The sequence below is a fragment of the Pelophylax lessonae genome (genome assembly GCF_965119305.1).
Source record: "Pelophylax lessonae genome assembly, chromosome: 2".
Classification (NCBI taxonomy): domain Eukaryota; kingdom Metazoa; phylum Chordata; class Amphibia; order Anura; family Ranidae; genus Pelophylax; species Pelophylax lessonae.
This window is the reverse complement of record NC_138769.1, coordinates 134,818,549-134,845,939: the sequence shown is the minus strand read 5'-3', so window position 1 is coordinate 134,845,939 and position 27,391 is coordinate 134,818,549. Positions and strand designations below refer to the sequence as shown.

Genomic DNA, 27,391 nt, shown 5'->3' with positions numbered 1-27,391 from the left:
GTTAAATCCATAGTTCACCTTTCACCAAAAAAATGCCTATGCAGATAAGGGGCATCTGTAGATAAAAAGAAACTGTGCATCTTTGACCAAAGTTAATTAATGCCCATTCTATAGGTGTAGGTTGTTTGGTACCTCAAGAAGCCTGGCTGGAAAACTCCTACGGTGTTGCTAAGAGAAGTCTAGCATTTTGTTTACCTGCACCATCACAGGAGTGAGCTCTCAAACGCTGAGCTCAGAGCTTTTGCATCAGGGGACAGTAAAATGCATGCAAGGGGGTTTGAAACGGAGAAAGAGCTGGCGCCTGGGATGGTGGAGGTGAGCAGTAACAGTCGCACTTCTCTTAATAACGTCCTTAGCAACACCCTGGATGTTCTCCAGTCAGGCTTCATGAGGTATGTGAATGGCCTACACCTATAGGAAGGATATTAATCAACATGCTGCACGGCTAGTTTTTCAAGTGGTTGTAAACCTCAGCCATGAAATATGAACAAAGCATATCCCTCTATAGTGTGTGCTTGTCTCAATCTAGAGCATTAAGTCTCATTTCTGTCTGTTGCTTCGTTCCCCTGCAATCAGCATGAATAACTTCTGACAAGTTTTCCTGACACCAAGAAATAAAAAAGAGACGGGGAGGGCACAGCTTGTGATTGGCAGCCTCAGCTCTGTTACTGTGTGAAGGGGGGGGGGGGTGTTCCTTCCATCCAATCAGCTCTCAGGGCTCTCCTCACTTCAGCTCTCTGCCTGCACTTTGAATTGATGAAGGGGAAAGACGACCATAGATAAACAGGTACAATGTACGTAGCAGGATTTGTTTTATCTCAGTCTATCACCTGAGGCCAGTCACTTTACTAGGTATATGTAAGGATTTACAACCACTATAACTATAGATGCCCTTTATCTGCATAGGCAGTTTTTGGTAAAGGTGAACTATGCACTTAACCCCTACCCACCCAGCCCTGGCTTACCCTTAACTGGACCTTTACACCTGGGGATCGGGACACACTGCCCGATCATGTGATCACTGTTATTGGCTGTCAGTCACATGATCAGGCAGGTCTTGATCATTACTACTCTAAACATAGAAACTTTGGCCACCAACGGACGCATATTTGCTGCATGTGGGTGTTAAAGCGGAGTTCCACTCGTTTTTGTATTTGTACAAAAAGTGTAGCTGCTGACTTTTAATAAACACACATTCACCTGTCCCAGGATCCAGCGATGCGGCCGCCCGAAGCCTCGCTCCTCTCCCTGTCCTTTTGGTGGCGCCGACATCTCTAGTGTGGGCAACTGGCTGTGACAGCTTGCGGCTTCACAGCCAGGTGCGCACTGCGCATGCACGAGTTGCTCTGGGCGTCGTGAATAGCCAGGCAATCTTCTGGGACCTGTGATGTGTCCCAGAAGATTGCAGGGGGGAGGGGGGAGAGGAGAACTTCCGCTCGAGCCACCTAGGCAGCCCAAGCGGCAGTGGGAGCGGGTACCTGTCAAATCTAGGTACCTGCCCCCCCCCCCCCAAAAAAAAAAAAATGACATGCCGAATGTGGCATGTCAGGGGGTCAGGAGTAGTTAAAGCAGAAGTTCCACTTTTGGGTGGAACTCCGCTTCAAGCTCTCCCTCTTTGTTGATGAACATTTTTATTACACGAGTGCTAGAAGGTATATTTTATTAAAGCGTCACAAAATGATATTTCATTTAAGTCTATGTACCGGAGTGCCTTGCGACATGCTATGGTGTCAGCGGTGCAGTAAGTTCTACGTTTCAACGGCCGGTTCATACCAGAATGAGCAAATTCCTGCGTGTTCTGTTTTTGATGGCTCCTTCATTTTAACCTGTTGCTGACCACACGTCGTATATTTAATGCGGCAGTGTGGCTCTCCCAGGCAAACCTACGTTGGTCACGAGCAGGGAGATAGGGGGCAAGCGCCCCCACTCGGCAGCCAGGAAGCCGATGCACCGGTCAGGCGGCTCCGATTGCCCCCTGAAACCTGCGATCGTTCCCCACTGAGAGAGGACGGTCGGCTGTTGTAAACACAGCTGACCGTTCTCCCTGGGATGATCACAGAGCTACTGTGATCCTTTTATATAGGATCACAGGTCTCTATGATCATTTCACAAGCCACGCCCCCCACAGTTAGAAACACGCCTCTAGGTACAAATTTAATCCCTTGATCATCCACAGTGTTAACCCCTTCCCTGCAATTGTCATTATTACAGTAACAGTACATATTTTTAGCACTGATTACTGTAGTAATGTCACTGGTCCCCCCAAAAGTGTCAAAAATGTCAGTTAGGGGTCCGATCTGTCCGCCGCAATGTCACAGTCCCGCAAAAAATCGCAGATCGCCGCCATTACTAGTAAAAAATTAAAAAAAAAAAAAAACAATAAAAATGACATAAATCTTTCCCGTAGTTAGTAGATGCAATAAACTTTTGCGCAAACCAATGAAAATACACTTATTGCGATTTTTGTTTACCAAAAATATGTAGCAGAAAACAAATTGGCCTAAAATGTTTTTATTTGGGAATGTTATATAGCAGAATGTCAAAAATATTTTTTTTTTTCAGAATTGTCGCTCTTTTCTTGTTTATAACAAAAAAAAAAAATCGCAAAAAAAAAAAAGGACATTATTTTATTCAGGCACAGCGTCGCACGACTTTGCAATTGTCCATTAAAGTAACGCAGTGCCGAATCGCAAAATATGGCCTGGTCATTAGGAGGGTAAATCCTTCCGGTCCAGAAGTGGTTAATAGACAGCCAAACTCACGGGAATGTGAAAAAAGTACGGCAGGCGTGACTTTTAAGAAATTGCATGGTTCTGTGGTACCATGGGGTTCAGTGGCTGCAATGGTTAGATGTGTTTGGGGTGCCATTAAAAATGAATGGTACCTGCGTACATGTGAAAAGGGGGGTGCGGGGAAAACACACAGAATCACATCTTTTCCTCTGCACACCTTTCTGATGTGAACCCACCTGAACCCAGCATTGTCCTGTACAAGGTTTTCTGTCTGCCCTTGTGGTGATGTGAATGAGAGGTTAGGAGAGATCAGCACCATGGACAGGGAACATTACAAAGTATGGAAAGCCCAGCTCCGTATAAACACAAATCCATCCTAGACTTATAGATAAGATCTCCCCCTCCCCCCTCCCTCAAAGGGCTCCGCATCCTCCACAGATTGAAGGGTCCCCATGCACAGCACAGCCGTCTTACCTGCACACACGGAGATCCTCCTCATACTGCACCCCCCCACTATGAGACGAGGCACCGGCCAGGAGGAGGCGGAGCAAGGAGGAGGCGTACCCACAACAACGTGACAGGAACTAGAGGCTCCCCCTTACTGAGGACCGCAGAGAGAAGAGTGGGGGGCGGCGACCAGCTACCTCATCACTGACCCCTCCCACCAGTGCCACTCACAGGGCAAAGAAGAGCTGTGCATGCACTCCTCAAAGCCGTCTCTGTTGGAGGAATACACTTCCCTCCATGTCACAGAAGAATAAACGCCTCACACCTCTCACCCTCCCCCCGGTCTTCCCTCCTGGTAACCTGGGTAAGGATCACTTCGCTACCAATCTGGTTTCCCCCAGAAAAGCGGCTTGGCATTTGTAGAAATGCCGGGGATGTGATACTTACCCAGATTACAACATCTAGCTGACCAGACATGACCGGGGAGAGTCCTCAGAAGTGGCCGATTCCCGCTTCCAGGACGTCGGATTGGCAGTTGGAAAAAGCCCGGGAAACCACCTGCGGAAGTCCTGAAGGAGAGAAATTCAGTTACTGTGGCTGGGAAGGAGTTCCAGGAGGCCGGCTAGACTCAACGGATTTTGCCGCTCCTCTCCCTCAGTGTTCCATTCTAGGGGATTGGTCAGAAAGGTTGCTGCGGATATATAGGGAACACCGAGTGTGGTTATAGAAGATCCTGGTTTTGTCGTACCTGCAGTACTCCGTGCGATGGCATGGAAAGAGCATTGTATAGACAGGCATAGAACTTGTATTAAAGAATTAAATACTAGTTTTACTTTTCTATGGAGAATAGTAGAGATACTGTATTTAAAATTACATTTATGCCTATCAAAATGTTCTTTTCCTATCCTGCTGTCTAGTCTGTTTGCTTTGTCACGACTGTAAATAGGGAAGAAGGTAAACTATTTATGGAGGACAGACAAGCGGGGAGAACATGACCTTCAAACCCAAAGCATGGTTTAAACGGGGGCGATGATCCACAGGGGGCTCTATCTCGGTCTCCCAAGCTTTATTTCTTCCTGGCCAGCTTGGCACGGCAATCTAGGGACAGATCTAATTCCCAAGATTTCTCCAAATGCCAAGCCGACCTCCTGGAGGCGAGAATCAACCACTTTTACAGGACTGTCTCTGGTTATCTCTGGCCAGCTTGGCATGGCAATCTAGGTAAATATCGCATCCCTGGGATTTCTCCAACTGCCAAGCCGACCTCCTGCATGTGAAAATCGGCCACTTTTCCCGCACTCTCCCTGGTCATCTCTGGCCAGCTTGGCATGGCAATCTAGGTAAATATCGCATCCCTGGGATTTCTCCAACTGCCAAGCCGACCTCCTGCATGTGAAAATCGGCCACTTTTCCCGCACTCTCCCTGTTCATCTCTGGCCAGCTTGGCATGGCAATCTAGGTAAATATCGCATCCCTGGATTTCTCCAACTGCCAAGCCGACCTCCTGCATGTGAAAATCGGCCACTTTTCCCGCACTCTCCCTGGTCATCTCTGGCCAGCTTGGCATGGCAATCTAGGTAAATATCGCATCCCTGGGATTTCTCCAACTGCCAAGCCGACCTCCTGCATGTGAAAATCGGCCACTTTTCCCGCACTCTCCCTGGTCATCTCTGGCCAGCTTGGCATGGCAATCTAGGTAAATATCGCATCCCTGGGATTTCTCCAACTGCCAAGCCGACCTCCTGCATGTGAAAATCGGCCACTTTTCCCGCACTCTCCCTGGTCATCTCTGGCCAGCTTGGCATGGCAATCTAGGTAAATATCGCATCCCTGGGATTTCTCCAACTGCCAAGCCGACCTCCTGCATGTGAAAATTGGCCACTTTTCCTGCACTCTCCCTGGTCATCTCTGGCCAGCTTGGCATGGCAATCTAGGTAAATATCGCATCCCTGGGATTTCTCCAACTGCCAAGCCGACCTCCTGCATGTGAAAATCGGCCACTTTTCCTGCACTTTCCCTGGTCATCTCTGGCCAGCTTGGCATGGCAATCTAGGTAAATATCACATCCCTGGGATTTCTCCAACTGCCAAGCCGACCTCCTGCATGTGAAAATCGGCTACTTTTCCCACACTCTCCCTGGTCATCTCTGGCCAGCTTGGCATGGCAATCTAGGTAAATATCGCATCCCTGGGATTTCTCCAACTGCCAAGCCGACCTCCTGCATGTGAAAATCGGCCACTTTTCCCGCACTCTCCCTGGTCATCTCTGGCCAGCTTGGCATGGCAATCTAGGTAAATATCGCATCCCTGGGATTTCTCCAACTGCCAAGCCGACTTCCTGCATGTGAAAATCGGCCACTTTTCCCGCACTCGCCCTGGTCATCTCTGGCCAGCTTGGCATGGCAATCTAGGTAAATATCGCATCCCTGGGATTTCTCCAACTGCCAAGCCAACCTTCTGCATGTGAAAATCGGCCACTTTTCCCGCACTCTCCCTGGTCATCTCTGGCCAGCTTGGCATGGCAATCTAGGTAAATATCGCATCCCTGGGATTTTTCCAACTGCCAAGCCGACTTCCTGCATGTGAAAATCGGCCACTTTTCCCGCACACGCCCTGGTCATCTCTGGCCAGCTTGGCATGGCAATCTAGGTAAATATCGCATCCCTGGGATTTCTCCAACTGCCAAGCCAACCTTCTGAATGTGAAAATCGGCCACTTTTCCCGCACTCTCCCTGGTCATCTCTGGCCAGCTTGGCATGGCAATCTAGGTAAATATCACATCCCAGAGAGTTGTCATTATAAATCTTGTCAAAATGATGAATGGCCAATATATGTATTTAGACATGAAGACTGCATGGTTATAATAATGTAAGGAGCCATTCACACCAGTTTTGTTGCAGTAATGTGTGGTAAATGTACGCGTTAACTCAGTGCTTGTTGGTGTACTGCAATGCCCTTCAATTATGAATGACTCCCTAATGCACATGCAGGCCTGCACTTTACCCCATAAAAACGTGTGTTACTGTGCTTATGGGCCCTAAGACTTCATGTTCAAATTCTTACATAAACCCAATCGTGACTGTTCTTTTCAGGTCCTTGCTGATATTCACCTCATCTGTAGCATATTGAAATTATGTGATGGAAATAAGATAGTTGGCAAAAACTGGATCAATTTTTCTGAAGCAGTTAATTCTCCCATAGGATTTACTGGAAATAGACGTGAAGTAGTTGGGGGGGAGAGGTGCTGTAAATATTTTTGTAAGTGTTTTGTTTACACTTTTGGTTAGGTTGCAGTAACCAAAAGCTGCAAAGGAGGGGTGTACACATTGTATGGGAAAAAATATTCCTCTGTTAGGACTGTCCCTGAGTGTGACCCATTCCAGTGTGATGCACCTGGTCATTGTGCGGCATTTAGGCCTAGTTTGCACAGGGCGTACTACACAGCATAGACCCGGTGTTTACCCACGCAGGGATGCACAGGTATTCCTTGTATCCCGTGCAGGCAATGCTAATGATGTCAATTGGGACGCAGCGGCTGCACAGACACAGATGCTGCTCCGAATCTGACATCTGTGTGCCCACACCAATGTTAGATTGGGAGCAGCAGATGTGTTCATGCACCCACTCCATCCCAATTACATCACTGGGACTGCCTGCACAGGAATGCACGGAACATGGCCCTCCAGAGGTGTACACTGTAGTACACCCCATTTGAACGAGACATTATAAGGTTAAAACAGGTGGTGAGGGGGAGACATTTGCCACCTCGCTTCCTGTCAAATACCCCTGAAAAGTAATACACCAGAGGGGTGACAAGCACTGCCGCATATGTAAACCTAGGCTTATTGTGAGCTTGCCAGACAGCGGAATAAATGGTCATTACTAAAATATTATTGCTGTGTTCGATAAATTACAAGGCATAAAAGGGCTGAAATGCTTCACCTTTCCTGGGGAAAATGCTGCTTCAGGTTTCCCCCAGTGTTCACACAACTTAAAGAGGTTGTAAACCCAATGAACATTTTTTTTTTTTTTTTCTGTAACCTGAAAGAGAAACGCATAATGAGCTAGTATGCATCATCGCATACTAGCTCATTACAAAATACTTACCTAAGAACGAGCCCCCCCACGTGCCGCTCACTCACCTGTATGACGGACGACATGTCCAGTCGCCCGTCTTCCGGGATCGCGGCATCCGGCCATCTGATTGGCCGGAGCCGCGGTGACGTCACTCCCGCGCACGCCAGTGGGAGCCGACGGTCACGGCACAGGGCTCTGAAGAAACGGCACCAGCGGCCGTTCCTTCAGAGCGCATGCGCCAGTGACGTCACTGGCTGCATGTAAGGTAAATATCTCCTAAACGGTACATGTTTAGGAGATATTTACACTACCTATAGGTAAGCCTTAATATAGGCTTACCTATAGGTAAAAGTGTCAGAGGAGGGTTTACTTCCTCTTTAAAGTATAACTAAAGGCAAAAGTTTTTTTTTTGTTTTGGATCGAATGGAGAGGGGTTAGAACACCTATCAGTGTTTTATTTACTGTCTGTGTTCCTGTTAAGGGGATTCACCCTCTTTATTTGTTCTGTTTACCATTTTCATTGAAAGTAAAAGAAATGACCCAAATTTTGGGTTGTCCCCAGAAAAGTAATAGAGGGGAAATCTTCCAATGGGGACACTAGTTCTGGTGACCTGGGGGTCCCCAAGGTATTACCTTAATTTGCAGGGATTTCCTCTCACATCCTATTTGGCTATGGGACAGGAAGTGAAGGGAAATCTCCGCAATGGCACACAGATAGCAAAAAAGAAAAAGTTGTCAGGGGTTATAACCCTTCCTTACTCTATCCAAAATGAAAGAAAAAAGTTTTGCCTATACTTCTGCTTTAAGCTTTAACCACTTGCGGACCGCTCACATTGCTGCTACTGGAGCAGAGCGGCAAGGCTGGGTCTGGCGACGTAAACCTACGTCGCCAGATATCTCCCTTTCTCTGTGGCGCCACCACAGGCTCACTCCCACTGTGTTTAGACACAGCGGGAATCGGGGCCAGGGGAGGAGAGGCGGTGATCACCGCCTCTCATCCCCGAACGTCGAGGAAAGACTGAGGAAATCCGCCCGCTTGTGTAAACAAAGCGGGCAGATCTCCTCTGTGACAGGCAGGGACAGATCACAGGATTCAGCATAGTTGAACCTGCAATCTGTGTCTGTGTCACACAACCCCCCCCCCCCCACACACACGTCAGTAAGCATGAGGCATACATTTAACCCCTTGATCACCAATAAAGTTAACCCCTTCCCTGCCAGTGTCATTATTACAGTAACAGTGCATATTTATAGCACTGATTACAGTAGTAATGTCACTGGTCCCCCCGAAAGTGTAAAAAATGTCAGTTAGGAGTCCGATCTGTCCGCCGCAATGTCACAGTCCCGTAAAAAAATCGCAGATCGCCGCCATTACTAGTAAAAAAAAATAAACAATAAAAATGACAAATCTTTCCCGTAGTTAGTAAACGTGATAACTTTTGCGCAAACCAATCAAAATACGCTTATTGCGACTTTTTTTTACCAAAAATATGTAGCAGAAAACCAATTGGCCTAAAGTGTTAAAAAATTTTGATTTGTAAATTTTTTTGGGGGAATGTTATATATCACAATGTGAAAAATATAGTTTTTTTTTTTCAAAATTGTCGCTCTTTTTTTCAAAAATTAAAAATCGCACAGGTGATCAAATACCACCAAAAGAAAGCTCTATTTGTGTGGAAAAAAGGACATACATTTAATTTGGGTACAGCTTCGCACGACCGCGCAATTGTCTGTTAAAATAACGCAGTGCGGAATCGCAAAATATGGCCTAGTATGGGAATGAGGTAAAATCTTCCGGTCCTAAAGTGGTAAAAAATATACTCATTGAGAATTCTTTTGTCAAAGACATGTAGCTAAATACATTTGGCCTAAATATATGACACAAATTGAATATATTGGATATTTTTTAACTGTCAAAGTAGAAAATGTCAATATTTTGCAAAATTTTCGCTCTTTTTTTATTAATATCGCAAAAAATGAAAAGCGCAGAGGTGATCAAATACCACCAAAAAAAGCTCTGTTTGAGGGAAAAAAAGGGCGTAAATTTCGTTTGGGTACAGCGTTGCATGACCGCGCAATTGTCAGTTGAATTTGTGTAGTGCCAAGTTGAAAAAGTGGCCTGGACGTTAAGCAGGAAAATCCTCCAGTCTTAAAGTGGTTAAATTATTGACTGGGTAAAAATTGTTATTCATGATGTTATTAGTATTGGTCATTATGAAGAACAGATCTTCTTCTCCTTCTCAGTTATAGGTGTTCATGTTTTTCACTCTCGTTTTTAGAATCTCCAATTTTCAGTGAAGATTTAATCTAATTTCTAACATTCCACTGTCTTTCAGAGCCCAACTGAGGGAGAAACACTGTAGTGCTCTCTCACATTCAGTGAGTTTGGTTGAAAAGGTACAGTGGAGGAGTTCCCCCTTACACTGGTGAGCAGTAAAAAAGGAAGCAGATTTAATTTCTCCTTTCCCTAAGTATTATGCGATGCATACTTGCACATTATGCCATTAACTTGCAAGTCGGGAGTTTTATTGACAGCCTTTACTATTGCATTAGGTCAAACGCTGCCAAAGCCAAGTTATTCAGTTCCAGTCTGGCTATTCTGTGACCTGCAGTGATATAGCATTTGTAGAACATTCTACTAGTGCTCCTTGCCTGTCTCCATTGCTCATCTGTTTGGAACCCACATTGGCTTTCAATGCAGAGATGCCAGCGTGCCCCCTTTCAATGTACAGAGACCAGCATGCCCCCTTTCAATGCACAGAGACCAGCATGCCCCCTTTCAATGCACAGAGACCAGCATGCCCCCTTTCAATGCACAGAGACCAGCGTGCCCCCTTTCAATGCACAGAGACCAGCGTGCCCCCTTTCAATGCAGTGACCAGCGTGCCCCCTTCAATGCAGAGATCATCGTGCCCCTTTCAATGCAGAGACCAGCGTGCCCCCTTTCAATGCAGAGATGCCAGCGTGCCCCCTTTCAATGCAGAGATGCCAGCGTGCCCCCTTTCAATGCAGAGATGCCATCGTGTCCCCTTTCAATGCAGAGATGCCATCGCGCCCCCTTTCAATGGAGAGATGCCATTGTGCCCCCTTTCAATGCAGAGATGCCAGCGTGCCCCCTTTCAATGCAGAGATGCCATCGTGCCCCCTTTCAATGCAGAGATGCCAGTGTGCCCCCTTTCAATGCAGAGATGCCAGCGTGCCCCCTTTCAATGCAGAGATGCCAGCATGCCCCCTTTCAAATGCAGAGAGCCATTGTGCCCTCTTTCAATGCAGAGATGCCAGCATGCCCCCTTTCAATGCAGAGATGCCAGCATGCCATCTTTCAATGGAGAGATGCCATCGTGCCCGCTTTCAATGCAGAGATACCAGTGTGCCCCCCCCCGCGTGAGACCAGCGCACTTACCTCAGCCTTGCTGACAGTGTTTGGTCTCTTCTAGAGGCAGCCTCAGTGATCAGCGCTCCTCCATGGACTCGGTGCGGGAGGTGTTGGGCTCCTGGGGCCCCCCCCCAATGCAGTGAAGTCCGGCATGGAGAGGGAGGTGAACTGGCTGCGGACTTTCTGGAACTGGTCGGGCTCGGTGTCCAGCGGCGGCTCACGGCTTCTCTTCAGTTCCCCGGCGTGGCGGCGTCTCCCGGCTCCCGCCTCCTCCCCAGCCAATGGCATGGTTTGCCTTTCGACCAATCAGGAAGCGCGTATCGGACCCGCTTCCTGATTGGCCAGGAGGAGGATCCGTGTGACAATAGCGAATTTTCATTCGCTATTGCCACACAATGGGTGGGCTCGGGGCGCACTGCTCTGCGCCCCCGGTCCACCCTTTCCTTGAGCCTATTAGAGCCGCTGATTCTAATCAGGTGATTAAAAAAAAGAAAAATGCCCATTGAACTCCATGCGTCCAGCTCCCCGCATGTAGATTAGGGGGCCGGACGCATGGATAGGGGGGGCGGCTCCCCTGCGCCCCCAACACACCGGCCGCCACTGCTGCCAACCTGCCTGTTAGTGAGATCTAGCTAAGTTTTAAATGTTGCTTTGTATTGTTGGTGTAGTCTACTATGTACCCTAATCTTTAAGTCATTGGTTCGAGGTATACAGAGTGTCCCTTGCTATTCCTTATGTAGCTGTAATATGGAACCTTGTCTGTGTTATACAGCCAAGGCATACATTAGTTGAGATGAGTGGGAGGTGACATATGGCAGTTCACCTAACCGGGGGGTAAAGGGCACTGAGGTCATGAGTATAAATCTAGAACTGGGTAACAATACCTTCTAGTGTAAATCCTGAAGAACAGCAGAGCTGTTTAAAGTGTCTCTAAAGGCAGAAGGCTTTTACCCTAATGCATTATCTGAATTAGGGTACAAAGGCTTATTTGTGCATCCCCCCCCCCCCCACCTTCCATTATACTGACCTGAGTCTAATCTCGATCCAGCACTGTGCCTCGAGAGCAGCAGCTCATATGCCTCTTTGTCCCTCCTCACTGATCATGGAGGCAGTAGCAGGAGCCATTACTCCTGTTGCGGTCAATCACAGCCTGTGAGTAGGGGCGGGGCTGAACTGTGCTCTGTGTGTCAATGGACACTCTGAGCTTGGTTCAGAAATGAGCCTGCACGAGTGCCCCCATAGCAAGCAGCTTGCTATGGGGGCACTCAGGCAGGGAGAAGCACCGGTGGGGGACCCCAGAAGAAAATAATCTGGGCTGCTCTGCGCAAAACAGAGCAGGTAAGCATAAAATGTTTGTTGTTTAAAGAGAAAAACATTTTTTATTTTTACATCACTTTAACACCATATAGCACCCTCCTAGGTAGGTGCTAGTGAGAGAGTATAGTTTTGAGCTCAGTTTGCTTACCAGAGGGGCTGTAGGTAAATCTATATTGTTCTCTGCCTACCAGAGAGCAGGATCTGTTAGTGAGGTCTGCTCATTGTGCTCAGTATGCGATTCATTCAATCTGGAGAGTGTTTCACGCTGGTCCAATAGGGAGGCATGTTGGACAGTGGGAGGAAACCTGATGAATGGGTGCATAGGCTTTGATACAGTCCTGATGATTGGCAGAGGGCAGGTCGCCTCAGTGCATGCTGGGATACTGTATAAAAAGCCAGGAGCACATGTGCTCGGGGTCTTTCGTTGGAAAGCGGAGTCCTGGAGGGAGGCTGCGGTTGCCTCCTTCCCTGTAGAGGTGCCATGCGGTGGCAGGAGGTCGTCCTGAGGGCCAGAGGAGCGGTTGAGAGGCGCTAAACCCAGAGGTCCAGGGAAGCTGACTGAGAGGGGAGACAGTGGAGACCCTGTGGCTGTAGTATCGTGAGTTCAGGGACTCATGTCAAGGGGCCTGACCTGAGGGGGGCCACCCCTGCTCATAGGATAGACAGCGGACAGGGGTCAGCAGAGAGAGGATACTAGGGAGAGTGTCCTGAAGATAAGAAACGGTTCATCAAGTTGTCTTGAGAGAAAGCAAGAGACTTAACTCTATTCATCTTAAGTGGCAGGATGAATTAACAGCCTGGCTGTTCCATACCTACAAGTGTAGCAGCAAAGATAGAAGTCCTCAAATACTGTGAATAGTTAAATTGGAGTATCCCACTATTTCCTTCTTCTATCCCCATCACAAATAAACAACAAAACAAGCAAATACCCCTGGACTGATTATTGAAATGAGAGCCAAGAGAAATGTAAAAATTGCATTTGCTTATAGCCGTGTGTTTGTAATCGGAGGGACCCGCAGAGTGGATATCTAGCAATCCTTACGGGGGCAGTGCTACAACCATGTTACATACTGTACCCATATTTAGGGTATAACCTGTAACGTAGCAGACCCCCACCCTCAGACAGCGTGCCAGGATTCTTCTCCCTGGCTTCAACTGTTCAGATTTGAAATCAGTGAAGCTTCACCTGCACAGCCACATCATTCATTAACAGGAATCTGTGAATGCATTACCTAAAAGACACGTCCCCCCACAGTGGCAGACTGATTTGTAGCCCTGGTATACACCAGTGCAGCTTTAAAGGCATGCTACTTCAGCGTGACAAAGCCGACTATTGGTGTGATTTCATGTGCGGCTTGCTGACATCTGTGCGACTTCATTTAACAGATTTCAATGCAAATCGCACAGAAAGAGTGCAGGAGCCTTTTTCAAAGTATGAACACAAACTAAAAATTCCGCGCTTAGGATGAGTAGACGAGAGTTAGGGAGTTATATATACAATAGAAAGGTTGGCTGCAGCCCACTTCGAAATATAGTCCTATAGAGGGCTATATGATAAGTGTGTGAAGGAAAAGGGAAGTGATTGGCGCTGCCAGTATGTGAAAGAAATATTGGGTATGTATTAGTAGAAAGGATGTTGGTTGATAAAATACCTGTAAAATTCTTATAAAAATGCCTTCTAAAACATATGTATATAAAAATTGATAAAATCAGCACATCTGTAATAGGTAAGCCCTTGATATATATCAGCAAAGGATGAGTAATCTACGCTGTATTATACAGTAACACTAAGGGTTAACAATAATCACATATAGCAAACATAGGCACTAAATAAGTGACTTGTGCCTAAAAAGAATCCCTTCAAATAAATATAATAAGACGATATAAGGTGCAATAAAATTATTATAGTGCAATAGGTGCCTTGAAGTGCATAATAAATGGTTAAATAGATTTGATAAGACAATATAAAGTGCAATATGATAAAGGTGTAATGGATGCTATAAAGTGCACAGTAAATAAATACGATAAACAAAATATTGGGAGATACAATACTATAGGTGGCGTGAAGTGCACCATAGATAAAGTGCAATAAATAGAATAAAAAAAGGAGATGCAATAGTTGCAGTGGGTGTAAGGTAAATAAATGACAGATATAAAATCAACTCAAAATGAATCATATATAGTGAATAAAAGTGCTGGGTGCTAATAGTGTAATAACTCGCTTAGGTCAGCTTAAATAAGACCCCATAAAGTGAAATAAAAATAATTGATAGAAGTATCCAATCAAAAAACGTTTGAATTAATTGGAAAAATCAATAATAAATATCTTATACGCAAGTGATAAAGAAGCTCTTTAGACAAATAAAAACCAATAGATATATAGTTCAAAGAAATATGTACAAAAAACGTATATAAATAGATGTGCAAAAAAAGTGCAAATCCGGTGCAAAAGGAGTCCCCAGAAGGGTACTAATTTAGGACAGTCCGTAGAAAATTAATGGTGTTAATATCCGAGGTGAAGTGGAGTGGTAATGAAAAGAGTGAGGATTCAGGTGCTCCCCTCTCCAGTATGTCCCGCGCTTACCAGAGGCAGGTACCCCCCACAGGGGTGGAGCGCAGTTCGATACTAGGGATCGCTCCCGTGTAGCAGGGGTCCCGGTCCCTGATCCTCCTTCAATAATTCCAATACTCCGCTACTCCCGATGACGTCAGTGTGACGAAACGCGTCGAGTGCGTACCACATCACTTCCGCTTTCTTCTGGTCCATCAGCTTGAGGCGCACATCCGGTCGGTGGAACGCATAGCGTTCAGGAAGTACACCGCTAGAGAGGAATTTGCGGCTCCTAAGCCAGACGGAAGCTTTTGGATTGTTTATTTTATGTGAGTACCTGATTTTATGCTACTTAAATAAAGGCTTTTGATTGCAATACTTCACTATATGCGGCATTCCTTTCATATATGTCCTGGATGGTTCTTGAGGAGCTATGAGGTTGATGTAAAGCTAGCTGCTGCTGATACGGAGTGTGACCTGGAGTATTGGAATTATTGAAGGAGGATCAGGGACCGGGACCCCTGCTACACGGGAGCGATCCCTAGTATCGAACTGCGCTTCACCCCTGTGGAGGTACCTGCCTCTGGTAAGCGCGGGACATACTGGAGAGGGGAACACCTGAATCCTCACTCTTTTCATTACCACTCCACGTCACCTCGGATATTAACACCATTAATTTTCTACGGACTGTCCTAAATTAGTACCCTTCTGGGGACTCCTTTTGCACCGGATTTGCACTTTTTTTGCACATCTATTTATATACATTTTTTGTATATATGTCTATGAACTATATATCTATTGGTTTTTATTTGTCTAAAGAGCTTCTTTATCACTTGCGTATAAGATATTTATTATTGATTTTTCCAATCAATTCAAACGTTTTTTGATTGGATACTTCTATCAATTATTTTTATTTCACTTTATGGGGTCTTATTTAAGCTGACCTAAGCGAGTTATTACACTATTAGCACCCAGCACTTTTATTCACTATATATGATTCATTTTGAGTTGATTTTATATCTGTCATTTATTTACCTTACACTCACTGCAACTATTGCATCTCCTTTTTTTATTCTATTTATTGCACTTTATCTATGGTGCACTTCACGCCACCTATTGTATTGTATCTCCCAATATTTTGTTTATCGTATTTATTTACTGTGCACTTTATAGCATCCATTACACCTTTATCATATTGCACTTTATATTGTCTTATCAAATCTATTTAAGCCATTTATTATGCACTTCAAGGCACCTATTGCACTATAATAATTTTATTGCACCTTATATCGTCTTATTATATTTATTTGAAGGGATTCTTTTTAGGCACAAGTCACTTATTTAGTGCCATATGTTTGCTATATGTGATTATTGTTAACCCTTAGTGTTACTGTATAATACAGCGTAGATTACTCATCCTTTGCTGATATATATCAAGGGGTTACCTATTACAGATGTGCTGATTTTATCCTTTTTCAAAGTAGCTGTGACTTGCAAGTCTTGCAAATAGGGTGAAACTTGTCATACAACTTTGAACTGTCAAGTTGCATAAAATTTTGCGATGGTCTGAACCAGGGCATAGTTCTCAATGAAGCACAAGTGTGGTGGTTACCGCACCTGTACTCTATTGACAATTTCTCCAGCTCTACAATTGAAAGCCTGTATATCAGTACGGACATAGAGCTGGAGAAGCCTGCAAGAGCCTGGCATTGCATGGGCGATCCACTTGTAGCACCTTCCTAGGTAGGTGCTAGTGAGAGAGTATAGTTTTTGGCTTTGTCTGCCTATCAGAGGAGCATCAGGCAAATCTCTATTGCTTTCTGCCTACCAGAGAGCAGGATCTGTGACTTAGGTCTGCTCAGTGTGCTCAGTATGTGATTCATTGGGTATAGAGAGTGTTTTGCACTGGTCCAATAGGGAGACATATTGCACAGTGGAAGGAAACCTGACCAATGGATACATAGGCTTTGATATAGTCCTGGTGAGTGGTAGAGACAAGCTGTCTCTGTCCATTCTGGGATACTGTATAAAAGCCAGGAGCACATGCGGGGTCTTTTGGCTAGTGAGCAGAGTCCCGGAGGGAGGGTGGCGGCTGCCTCCTCCTCTGTAGTGATGGCACGTGGTTGCAGACGGTAGGCCTGGGGACCAGAGGAACCTGACCCAGTAGTCAGGTTTTACACTATGGGCATCTCCATTATCATTTTTATGTGAACCTCGGAGCCATATTGGTGGGTCAGCCTTTATACCTCAAGGGACCGGACCGTTTACAGGGGATAGGATACCTTATCAAGTGCCATCCGGACTTGTGATTTATGCATTAATATGCTTATTTCTGGTAAGCAGGGATTTATGGTGACGGTCCTAATGGGGTCACGAGCTATCTGAGTGATCGTATACGTTTGTTATATCTGTTCAATCTGGTAATTAAATTGTGAATAAGGTGGTGGCTCTTCTTACGGCTTATTTCATTCATTTGGGATTGCTTTGGATTGATTTGCCTTATTTACTTTTATTCTGGTAAGCAGCCTGTGATGGTGGTGGTTTCTATCAGCACTTTCCTTTCTGATACACACGGGAGTGGTTAATATACACCTTCATTATACAGTATCACGCTATGTTTTTGCATTTGTTTTTCACCCCAACATCCACCCAATTGTGATCCTGGGACGGCTATCGCTGATGAGGAATCCTCCACAGATCTTCATCTTGCTTGGCTAATTATGCTTAAGGCTCATTATACTGCTACATCTGGTAAGCAGTAACTTTATTCATTGTCTGCACCTGTGGATTTTTGGCTGAATGTTTGGACTTTTTTGTTGATTCAACTATTCATATGTTAATCAACATTTTTGGGACTTTTTTCGGACTCAATTTTATTCATCTTCATTTATGTTTTGTGTCACTTAGCGCAGCTTCCCCCATTTACTGTTTTTTTGATGTTTGTCACATATTAAGTTGCCGCTACCTTTCTTTGATATTTAGCGCAGTTTCTTCCCCCCTTTTTTCCAAGGATGTTGTCAAATCTGTTATTTATTGTATCCATCCTTTTTGCTTTTTAGATGTAATGCTGGCCATACACTAGTCAAAAGATCGTTCAAAAATCTGTCATTTGGTCCGATCGTTCGTTTTTCGTCCAGTTAATGGGCACAAATAGAAAATCATTTTAACTTTTCATAGCCGAAAAATCAAAGGAACAGTTTCGAAAATCTGCCGGCCGAACGATAAACAAACAATAACTGAACGGTTAATGTGTTTCTCGGCCGACCTGTTTACACTAGGTAAATGTGACAAACTGAATCAAAAACTGATTCATTTATGTCCATTGAACGATTTATCGTTCGAAATTCAGTCATTACATGATGGCACGATCGTTTGCTCTCACGGCCGATTTTCCGTTTTTCGAAAATGAGTTTGCCCGATATTTCGGCTAGTATATGGCCAGCATTAGCTACATTGGACTGGGATTGTACTTTAGATAGATGTGGGATAAATAAATTATCCTGTGTGGATATCAAGCTTTAGAGATGTTGTTATATTGCACATTCCTATTGTGACTGCTGAGCCAGTGAGCATTTTTAGTATCCTGAGGAATGGCCAGCCAGAGATGACTTCTCTTCATCTACAGTTTTACAGCAGTATTAAATCCAAAAGCAAACATTTATTATATTGCAGCTTACCAATTCTTAGATGTGATGATTTCTTTAGCTTTCTTTTTTAAGCTGGTCATAAATGGAGCGATTTTCTTTCCTGCAACCACGAGTTACAGGAAAGAAAATCGCTTGATTCTTCCCAGCAGGGTGTTCTCCCGACGGTGGGGCAGGGGGAGCCACCCTTCCCATAAAAACAGTGATTATTGCTAGCGGCTATAATAGCCACTAGCAATAATCACATATAAAATCCAACAGGCAAGTCGATGGATCAATTAACTTGGGTACGTTCAGCCCTGCCCATATATAGTTAAAAATAACGAAAATCAACAGACTTACACGGCAAGATCACCAGGGGAGAATAGAAGAAAGAAAGGCAAAAGCTGCTAAACCGGTCAAGATTCAAGCCATCTATGGCCTGCTTTAGGCTTTCTTTCTTCTATTTTCACCTGGTGATCTAGCCTTGTTGGTCTGTTTTTTCTTTTCTTTTTTTTCTTTAAAGAACAAGCTCTCTTCCAGGTGTTTTGACAGGGATGCTTACAATGATCAGCTTTTATTTATGTAAAATCTTTATCCCAAAATGGAAAAAAACAGTTTGCTGTAACTAATTATAAAGTATTAGCTGTGGTTTGGCTTCAATTTGTTAGTGTATTTAAATCTGCTAGTACATCTAACTTGACACTTTCTGCAGACTGACAATGATGTTGTCCAATGGTGCCCTCTGTGCTCCTTCATTCAGAGTGGGGGCACTTTAATACCGGAGGTGTGTTACTGACCAGATCACCAAGTGAAAACTGAGGGGAAAAAAGCCTAAGGGCTCTTTCACACGGGCTGTCCGTTTTTCATCCCATCTGTTTCCGGATGAAAAACGGACATGATGTATCTCCATGTAAATACGGATGTCAGTGGATGATCATCCGCTGACATCCGTTTTTCGTCAGTTCAGTTCAGTTTTTTTGAACGGAGGAGAACCCTATTTTTTCTTCCTTTCAAAAAACGTAACGGACGCAAAAACGGATGTCAGTGGTGTCATCCGCTGACATCCGTATTTACATAGACATGCATTATGTCAGTTTTTCATCCGCAAACGGATGGGATGAAAAACGGACATACGGACCGGATGACACAAGTGTCATCCGTGTCCGTTACAAAAAAAAAAGAAAGGAACTGATCGGGCAAAAAAAAAAGGAACGCCCGTGTGAAAGAAGCCTAAAGGGAAAAAAAAATAAATAATGCAGCTGCAATATATAAAATTTTTGGCTTTGGGTTTAATACTGCTTTAAATTAGTATGACACATATGTAAGGAATGCTGACATTTCCTTTATCTCTTCTTTTAGATGAACAAGCCCGATATCGGTTCCAGTTGGAATTAGAGTTTGTTCAGTGCCTAGCAAATCCTAATTACCTTAACTGTAAATATATTATGGAAATAGTTTCCTAGTCGTGTCTATTTTGTTCATTTACAAATCATAAAGCGGTGGACATTTTCTTTTAACCACTTCTGGGCCAAGCCTATTTCTGACTCTTGTTGTTCACAAGTTAAATTCAGTATTTTTTGCTGGAAAATTACTTAGTACCCCCAAATATTATATATATATATATATATATATATATATATTTTTTTTTTTAGCAGAGACTCTAGAGAATAAAATGGAGATCGTTACTTTGTCACATCGAATTTGTGCAGTGGTCTTAGAAACGCAATTTCTTTGGAAAAAAAATATTATTTTTGTGCATTAAGAAGTACTGTAAGTAAGCTTAGCCCAGATTTTTTCTATTATGTGAAAGATGATGTTACGCTGAGTAAATTGATACCTAACATGCCATGCTTCAAAATTGCGCACGCTCGTGGAATGGCAACAAAAAATGGTACTTAAAAATCTCCATAGCCGACACTTTAAAAAATTCTAGTTTAGTACCAGTTTAGAGTTACAAAGGAGGTAACGATCACGGCGATACCTCACATGTGTGATTTGAACAACATTTTCATATGTGGGCGCGACTTGCGTATGCGCTCGTTTTTGCGCACCAGCTTGGAGGAACGATACGCTTTCATTTTATTTTTTTCTACACTGTCCCTTTAAAAAAAAAAATTTTTTGATCACTTTTATCCCTATTACAAGAAATGCAAACATCCCTTGTAATAGAAATAAGCAGGACAGGTCCTCTTTAATGTGAAATCTGGGGTCAAAAAGATCTCACATCGACCCAAAAAAAAAAATTATCTGTTGGGCGGAAGCGACGTCTGACATCACTCCGGTCCCCCGAGGCCATCTTGCCCTTACTCGACTACCTGTCTAGGACCTGAAAGGACCGGATTGTTTTCCCTAATACAGAAGGCTTTGGTAAGTGGAGAAAATGACTGGGAAGCGGCGGGAGTGGGTGGGTACCTCTCCCGCTGCCCATAAAAGTGATCCTGTGATGAATCTGCCACTGGGACCACTTTTATCTAAAAGAGAACCGCAGGCCGTGTAGGAAAATACCAGGGTTATGGCAGCTATCTGCTGCCATAACTCTGGTATTTAACGTCAAATTAGCGACATAAATACACGGTGGGTGGTCCGGAAGTGGTTAAATGATAAGTTCACCTTTACTGAAAAAAAATATTAAATGTACATTTTTTTGCAGGTAAAAAAATATGCATTTATTTTTATTATTTTTTTTGTAATGAACCTGTAAAGCATTGCACCCACAATCGGCAGATTGTGGTTGTAATGCCAAGGGTCTGCAGACTGTCTGTGTATATGTCTGGCTGTACCTCTGGCTGATACGGCCAGGCAGTTACACTGTGACAGGAAGACTTAATGAACTAGCACAGCTCTCAACAGCGCCCTGGTAGTTCATTGAGAACCTTGCAGTTTTCCCATTCACAGAACACTGTGAATGGATGACTCGGTCTGGTGGGAGGAGCCCCGAGCGGACGTGAACAGGGGAACGGGAGCTGGTGCACCTTCACTGGTTTCATGATTTGGTTTGATTCCGAATATCCTGACATCTATTAGATTCAGTTCCTCGATGCATCACAATTACTGCCCATGGTTTTCTTCAATAACCCATCAAGTGCAGCCTCACCAATGCCCATCAAGTGCAGCCTCATCAGTGCCTGAATCACACAGAGCGGGGATCTCCCGCTGTGACACGGAGCTTGGATTTGAATTGCCCGGCGGCCGCTGTCAACAAACTCCCACCTCCTGGATCGGCTCCTATGATACACCTCACACTGATTCAATTTCCCAGCATTGGATCAGTGTGCTGTCTATCAAAGGAGGCGGGACTTTGTTACATCGGCCGCGGAGCATTTCGGATTCAAGGTCAGTGTCGCAGCCGGAGATCCCCGCTGTGTGTGACATACACATGGAAAGGAGGAGGGAGGGAAGGACTCTGACAGGGAGGTCATTGACACAGTCACAGTTCAGCCATTCTCTGCATCAATACAGAATTGTTTAAGGCTGAATCGCGATGCATCGATTTTACGATTATCTTCAACACCATCTATAACATGTTACATCCTGAATATGAGTGTAACATGTTCCAAAAGTGAACTTCTCCTTTAAGCCTCATTGCATAGAAAATATGACACCCCCCCCCCCCTTCCCCCGTAACCCATTCTGCAATTTTTATGTTCTTACCTGTTGAAGCAGGTCCTCTGCTGGTATAATTTTTGGGTGCGGAGGACCGCTAAGGATGATCCCTCAATCATTGATTCCCTTGAGGATGTCACTTCTCTTCTGGATCTTGAGAGGAGACCGCCACTGGACAGCCAATAGGAAGTGTCCATGTCATACAAGCAGTGACATAGACATCACAAGAAGGACTCCGCCAGAAGGAAACATGACTGGCTTTAGGTAACTAAAAAGGGCATTTAGTTAGGGATTTTTTTTAAAGAGTTCTGTTCCCCCCCAAAAAAAAATAGTCAGCAGCTACAAATTCTGTAACTGCTGACTTGTACGATTAGGGCACTTACCTGTCCAGGCATCCAGCGGTGTCCTCACTTGAGCTTATTGTTGAATCAGCTCTCAGGTGCTGGCGCTGCAATCTTGGGTAGCGGAAACTGGCAGTGAAGCCTGGTGGCTTCACAGCCGGTTCCCTACTGTGCACGTGCGAATCGCACTGTGCTTTGTGAATGGCCCGAACTTCCAGCTCACTTCGCCGTCAAAGCCAGGTACCTGCTTCCCCCCCCCCCCCCTCCAGAAAGGTGCCAAATATGGCAGCATATGGGGGGGAAGGGAGGCAGACATGCGGAGCTTTCACTTTTGGGTGGAGCTCTGCTTTAAAGAGGTTGTAAACCCTTTTTTTTTTTTTCCTTTTGTACCCTGCAAGAGAAACACATAATGAGCTAGTATGCATCGCATACTAGCTCATTATGAAATACTCACCTTAGAACGAGCCCCGGCCGTGCCATCGCTTACCTGTATGACGGGCGACATGTCCAGTCGCCCGTCTTCCGGGATCGCGGCATCCGGCCATCTGATTGGCCGGAGCCGCGGTGACGTCACTCCCGCGCACGCGCGCGGGAGCCGACAGTGAGGCACGGAGTTCTGAAGGAACGGCACGAGCGGCCGTTCCTTCAGAGCGCATGCGCCAGTGAGGTCACTGGATACATCTAAGGTAAATATCTCCTAAACGGTACATGTTTAGGAGATATTTACAGTACCTATAGGTAAGTCTTATCATAGGCTTACCTATAGGTACAAGTGTCAGAGGAGGGTTTACTTCCTTTTTAAGTTGGTGCAGAGTGTATTATGCTGTAAAGAGCATATTTTTAAGTATGACCTGATGGTTAAATGGCTGCAGTACTTTGAGTCAGTGAAGGTTGTGCGATAATGTACCCAAATAAAAGTGATATCCTTTTTTTTTCCCCACAAATAGAGCTTTCTTTTGGTGGTAATTAATCACCTTTGCAGTTTTTTTTTTTTTTTTTTTTTGCTCTATCAGCAAAAAAAGACTGACAATTTTGAAAATAAAATAATATTTTTTACTTTCTGCTATAAAACCTATCTAATAAAAAAAAAAAAAAATAAAAATCGAATTTCTTCATCAATTTTGGACAATATGTACTCTGCTACATATTTTTGGTAAAAAAATATCCCAATATGCTTATATTAATTGGTTTTCGCAAAAGTTATAGCTTCTACAAACGATGGAATATATTTATGGAATTTTTGTTTCTATATTTTTAACTGGTAATGGCGGCGATCAGTGACTTATAGCAGGACTGATACTGCGGCGGATAAATTGGACACTGACACTTACTTGACACTTTTTATTGAAACCAGTGACCATAATACAGTCATCAGTGCTAAAAAAAAAAATGCGCTGTCTCTGTACTAATGACACTGGCTGGGAAGGGGTTAACATCAGAGGCGATAAAAGGATTAAATGTGTTCCTAGGGATTGCTTGCTAACTGTGGGGGGGGGGATGCTTGTACTGTGGGAAGGCAGAGATCCATGTTTTTTCTTAGCATAAACACAAGATCACTGCCTTCCCTTGTCACAGAACGGCGATATGCCTTGTTCACATAGGCAGATCACCGCTCTACCTGTGCCTTGAATGATCGGCGGGTCCCAGCGGACATTGCGTCCAATAAGAGAAGGAGTGGGTCCCCGCAGTAAAAAATGTGGGCCAGTCGGCAAGAGGTTAATGGCAGCACAAATCACTAATATGTATGCAGTGCATTAATATGCATTGTGGTAACATGCTTGTTATACGCTGAGCTATTGAACTGTGTTGGTGTGAATGGCCCTTATTTTTCTTGGTCAGTGACTCAAACTACTGAAGTCAGAGGGGTCAGCATGAAAGCCAGGCAAAAGAAAAAATATTAGTCTTAGAATTGTTACGAATATTGAGCGTATGAAAGGATATAGACAGCAAGAAACACATGACGGAAATTCTAACCGTTCCTGCATCTAAGCTAAGGCTTTTCAATAACGTTTTTGACTGGACCTACACCTTATAATATTTTTGCTCTGAACTGGTATTGCTCATATATCTTTTGTACAGTGCTGATTTTTTAATTGATTTGATGAGTTGATTTTTGACTCTTTATGAAGTGCTATCTTCTACTGAGTATGATCATGTACAGTAATTTATTGTTGCCTTCTCTATAGTTCTAGCACAGCGGGGATTCTTCAAGGACAAGTCATTTGATAATTATCTGAAATACCTGCTCTACTGGAAGGATCCTGAATATGCAAAATATTTAAAGTAAGTGTAAAATCCCTTTTTAGTTCTTTTTATCATTTGTGTAGTTACTGTACTTTGCCCTATAGGTGTAGGTGGAATTGTCAATACCAAAGAGATAGATAGAGTGGATAAAAAGATGGCTCATGTCTGTCAGAACCAAGGCTGCAATAAATATTTCCTTTTTTTTTTCACAATCAAAGTTTATTAAAGAAAAACAACAAAATACAGAAAATGATATTCATCAAGCAATAAGTACATCAACATACAACGAGGCAAAGCAGTGCAATGATAACAACGTGAAGTTTCTTCGTTTATGACAGGGCCTCAGTTATTATATGCAAACTCCTCATAATACCTAAGGTAAATCACAGTATAGGTTATGGTAAGCTAACCATCTAGCATTAGTATTAGGTATACCATCATAATAGGCTAGATAACCAAATAACAGGGTATACCTAATTGGTAAAGGTAAATTGCCTAGTGAGCAGAATATACATTTAACAAATTATGGCTGCTGAAGAACCAACTTCTGGGTCAATTAGAATGTCAGTAGTGTGGAAAGGGAGGAGAGGGGAAGGTAAGGGGTATCAAAAAAGCAGTACATCCAAGCATAAATAGAAAGGATATCTTGTAGGTAGTAGAGAACCATCATGGCTCTCTTGCATGTACAATGGAGAAGCAGTGACAGAAATGTAGACCTCCAGTATAGGAGGTTAGAGCGTTTCATGTTAGCGTACAATGAGAATCGGTGAGGGTTTCATAGCGAGAGGTGTATCGAAAGACATGCCAAGCGGACCACATTTTGTTTAATCTCTTGAGGTTATCATTAGCAACCGCTACCGATTCCTCCATGTTATAGATCTCATTCACCGTCAGGAGTCACTCTTTAATCGTAGCGTGGAAGTGGATTTCCAGCGTCTGGGAATCAAGGACTTAGCTGCATTGAGTAAAAAACGTACTATCGACTTCTAATACGTACTGAGTGAGCAATCCGCTATATGTAGAAAGTAGCATTCAGGTGTAAGAGAGATAGTGGTGCTAGTAATTTCACGGATAAGATCACAGAGCTGGCTACAAAAGCTCGAAATCTGTGGGCAGTCCCGCCAGATATGTACTAATGTGCCCGGAGACTGGCCACATCTCCAGCTCAAGTTCGAGGTTTAAAGGGAACCATTTGTGAAGCCTATCAGGAGTGAAGTACCAGCCCGTGAGAAGTTTGTAGGCATTCTCCTGAAATCTAGAGCTTACAAAGCATTTATGTGATAATATGCAGGCGTTCGTCCATTGTCCGTCCTGCCCATGTTATAAAGCCAGTGGAGCCGTGAGTGTAAGCTGCGGAGCCGTCTGTGTCATGGAGCTCTTCTAATGTGCTGCCACCTCCATCGCGTCCCAAGCCACGCCCCCGCAATATTTTTTCTGATCACTGAAAGTTGTGTATATTCCAGGATGAGCACATTCTGTAGTGTCACCTGCAGGGATGTTCCTGCCCCCGATATACACAGTTGTGCAGTGTCAATTGATTGGAGGGGCACAAACTAATATCATGTTTGCATACACTGTATAAATTAATTTAAAAATCGGCGCTGATTCATGTATGATTCATATTCCAAAACAATCCACATGATCCAAATGTAAAACTGATGTGCTATAAATATAAGATAAAAAGTGTTACGATAAAAATATCTAATTACTGTGTTCTTCAAAATAGTACAGATGGATAAATACACACATCCGTACAGATGGATGATTTACAGAAGATGAATAGGGTATATCTTCCAATCTGTGGATCCAATATAGACAAAATGTATAAAGAAACTTACACTAATATGATGATGTGAGTGAACGGTACAGATGGATAAATGTGTGCGAATCTGTACGTGTTGAATAAAAAATAATAAAAGTTGTGTGTCAGTAAAAGATGATCTAAAAATTAAAAGATCATATAAGTGTATCAATCAGAATGATAAAAGGTACAGATGGATAAATGATGTGTTAAAGCAATGTTCTTCTCTTAAAAATCCAAGATAATAGGTAAAGGATGCTACATAATAGTGCACGTGATATGCCAGAAAAAGTGATATAGTGCAACAGTACAAGTGGCAGGATCAACAAAAATTACAAACTAAAAATAGTCCATATAGTGAATAATGTGAATCAATGGTGACTCCCAATGGTAGAGTGACTTGAGCAGGTAAAACAATAAGTATATCAGGTGACTTCCTTGTGAATACAAGCAAATAAGTGCAGAAAGTGTTGTCTGATGACCGTGATATATCACTCCAGTGAACTAAAATACAAACTGTGTGCAATGGCCGCTTACCTCACTGCACACTCAAAAGAGCGTGTCTGTGATAGATATCACTTGGACCGATGATATTCTTTAGGATAGATGGATGGATAGATAGTTTCCACAACCCCTCTATCTTCTTCATACACTCTCAGGGTTTTAATGATGGATGTTGAACTATGAGCTAGCTGTCTCTCTCCTTTCCTATGGATCGCTCCAAAGTACCCCGCTGATGGTGGTCCATTGCCTCTCATCTCTGGTATCCAGAGGGCTTCCCGGGAACCCCAGACATGGCAGAATCCCACCAGCTGGTCAGTGCCTTGGTACTGATGCCATGCTCCAGATGATTAAAGGACACCTGTTCTTCTCATTGGGGGGAAGCATCTGTGACATGAGGGGGCGGGGTCTCCTAAAGACGTCACCTGGCAGCCACAATGGCTATATAACAAGCTGCAGAGACCGGAGACCGGCATAATCACCGGAGACATTGTCTGAGGAGGACCGGAGGAAGAAGAAGAGCCGAGGGCAAAAGAGCAGAAGATTGGACAGCAGAAGAGCGGACAGCAAAAGAGCAGAAGACCAGAAGAGCGGAGAGGAGAAGACAAGAAGAGCGGAGAGGGAGAAGACCAGAGCGGAAAAGTCCGGATGAAGATTTTTAATAAATTTTCCAAAACATCTCCTGTCGTTATTTACATACACTGCCTTTTATGGAGTGAATGGGTAGGGGTACAGTGTATCCCATACCCATTCACATAGGAAGGGGGTCCGGGAAC

General features: G+C 44.0%; 1 long non-coding RNA gene across 1 annotated transcript; it reads left to right on the top strand.

Moving 5' to 3' along the window:
- Positions 1-19,483: 19,483 nt before the first annotated feature.
- Positions 19,484-24,443, top strand: LOC309546985. The gene is made up of 2 exons (XR_014224950.1): positions 19,484-19,559; positions 24,256-24,443. It is a non-coding gene; the product is annotated as an uncharacterized lncRNA (long non-coding RNA).
- Positions 24,444-27,391: the final 2,948 nt, after the last annotated feature.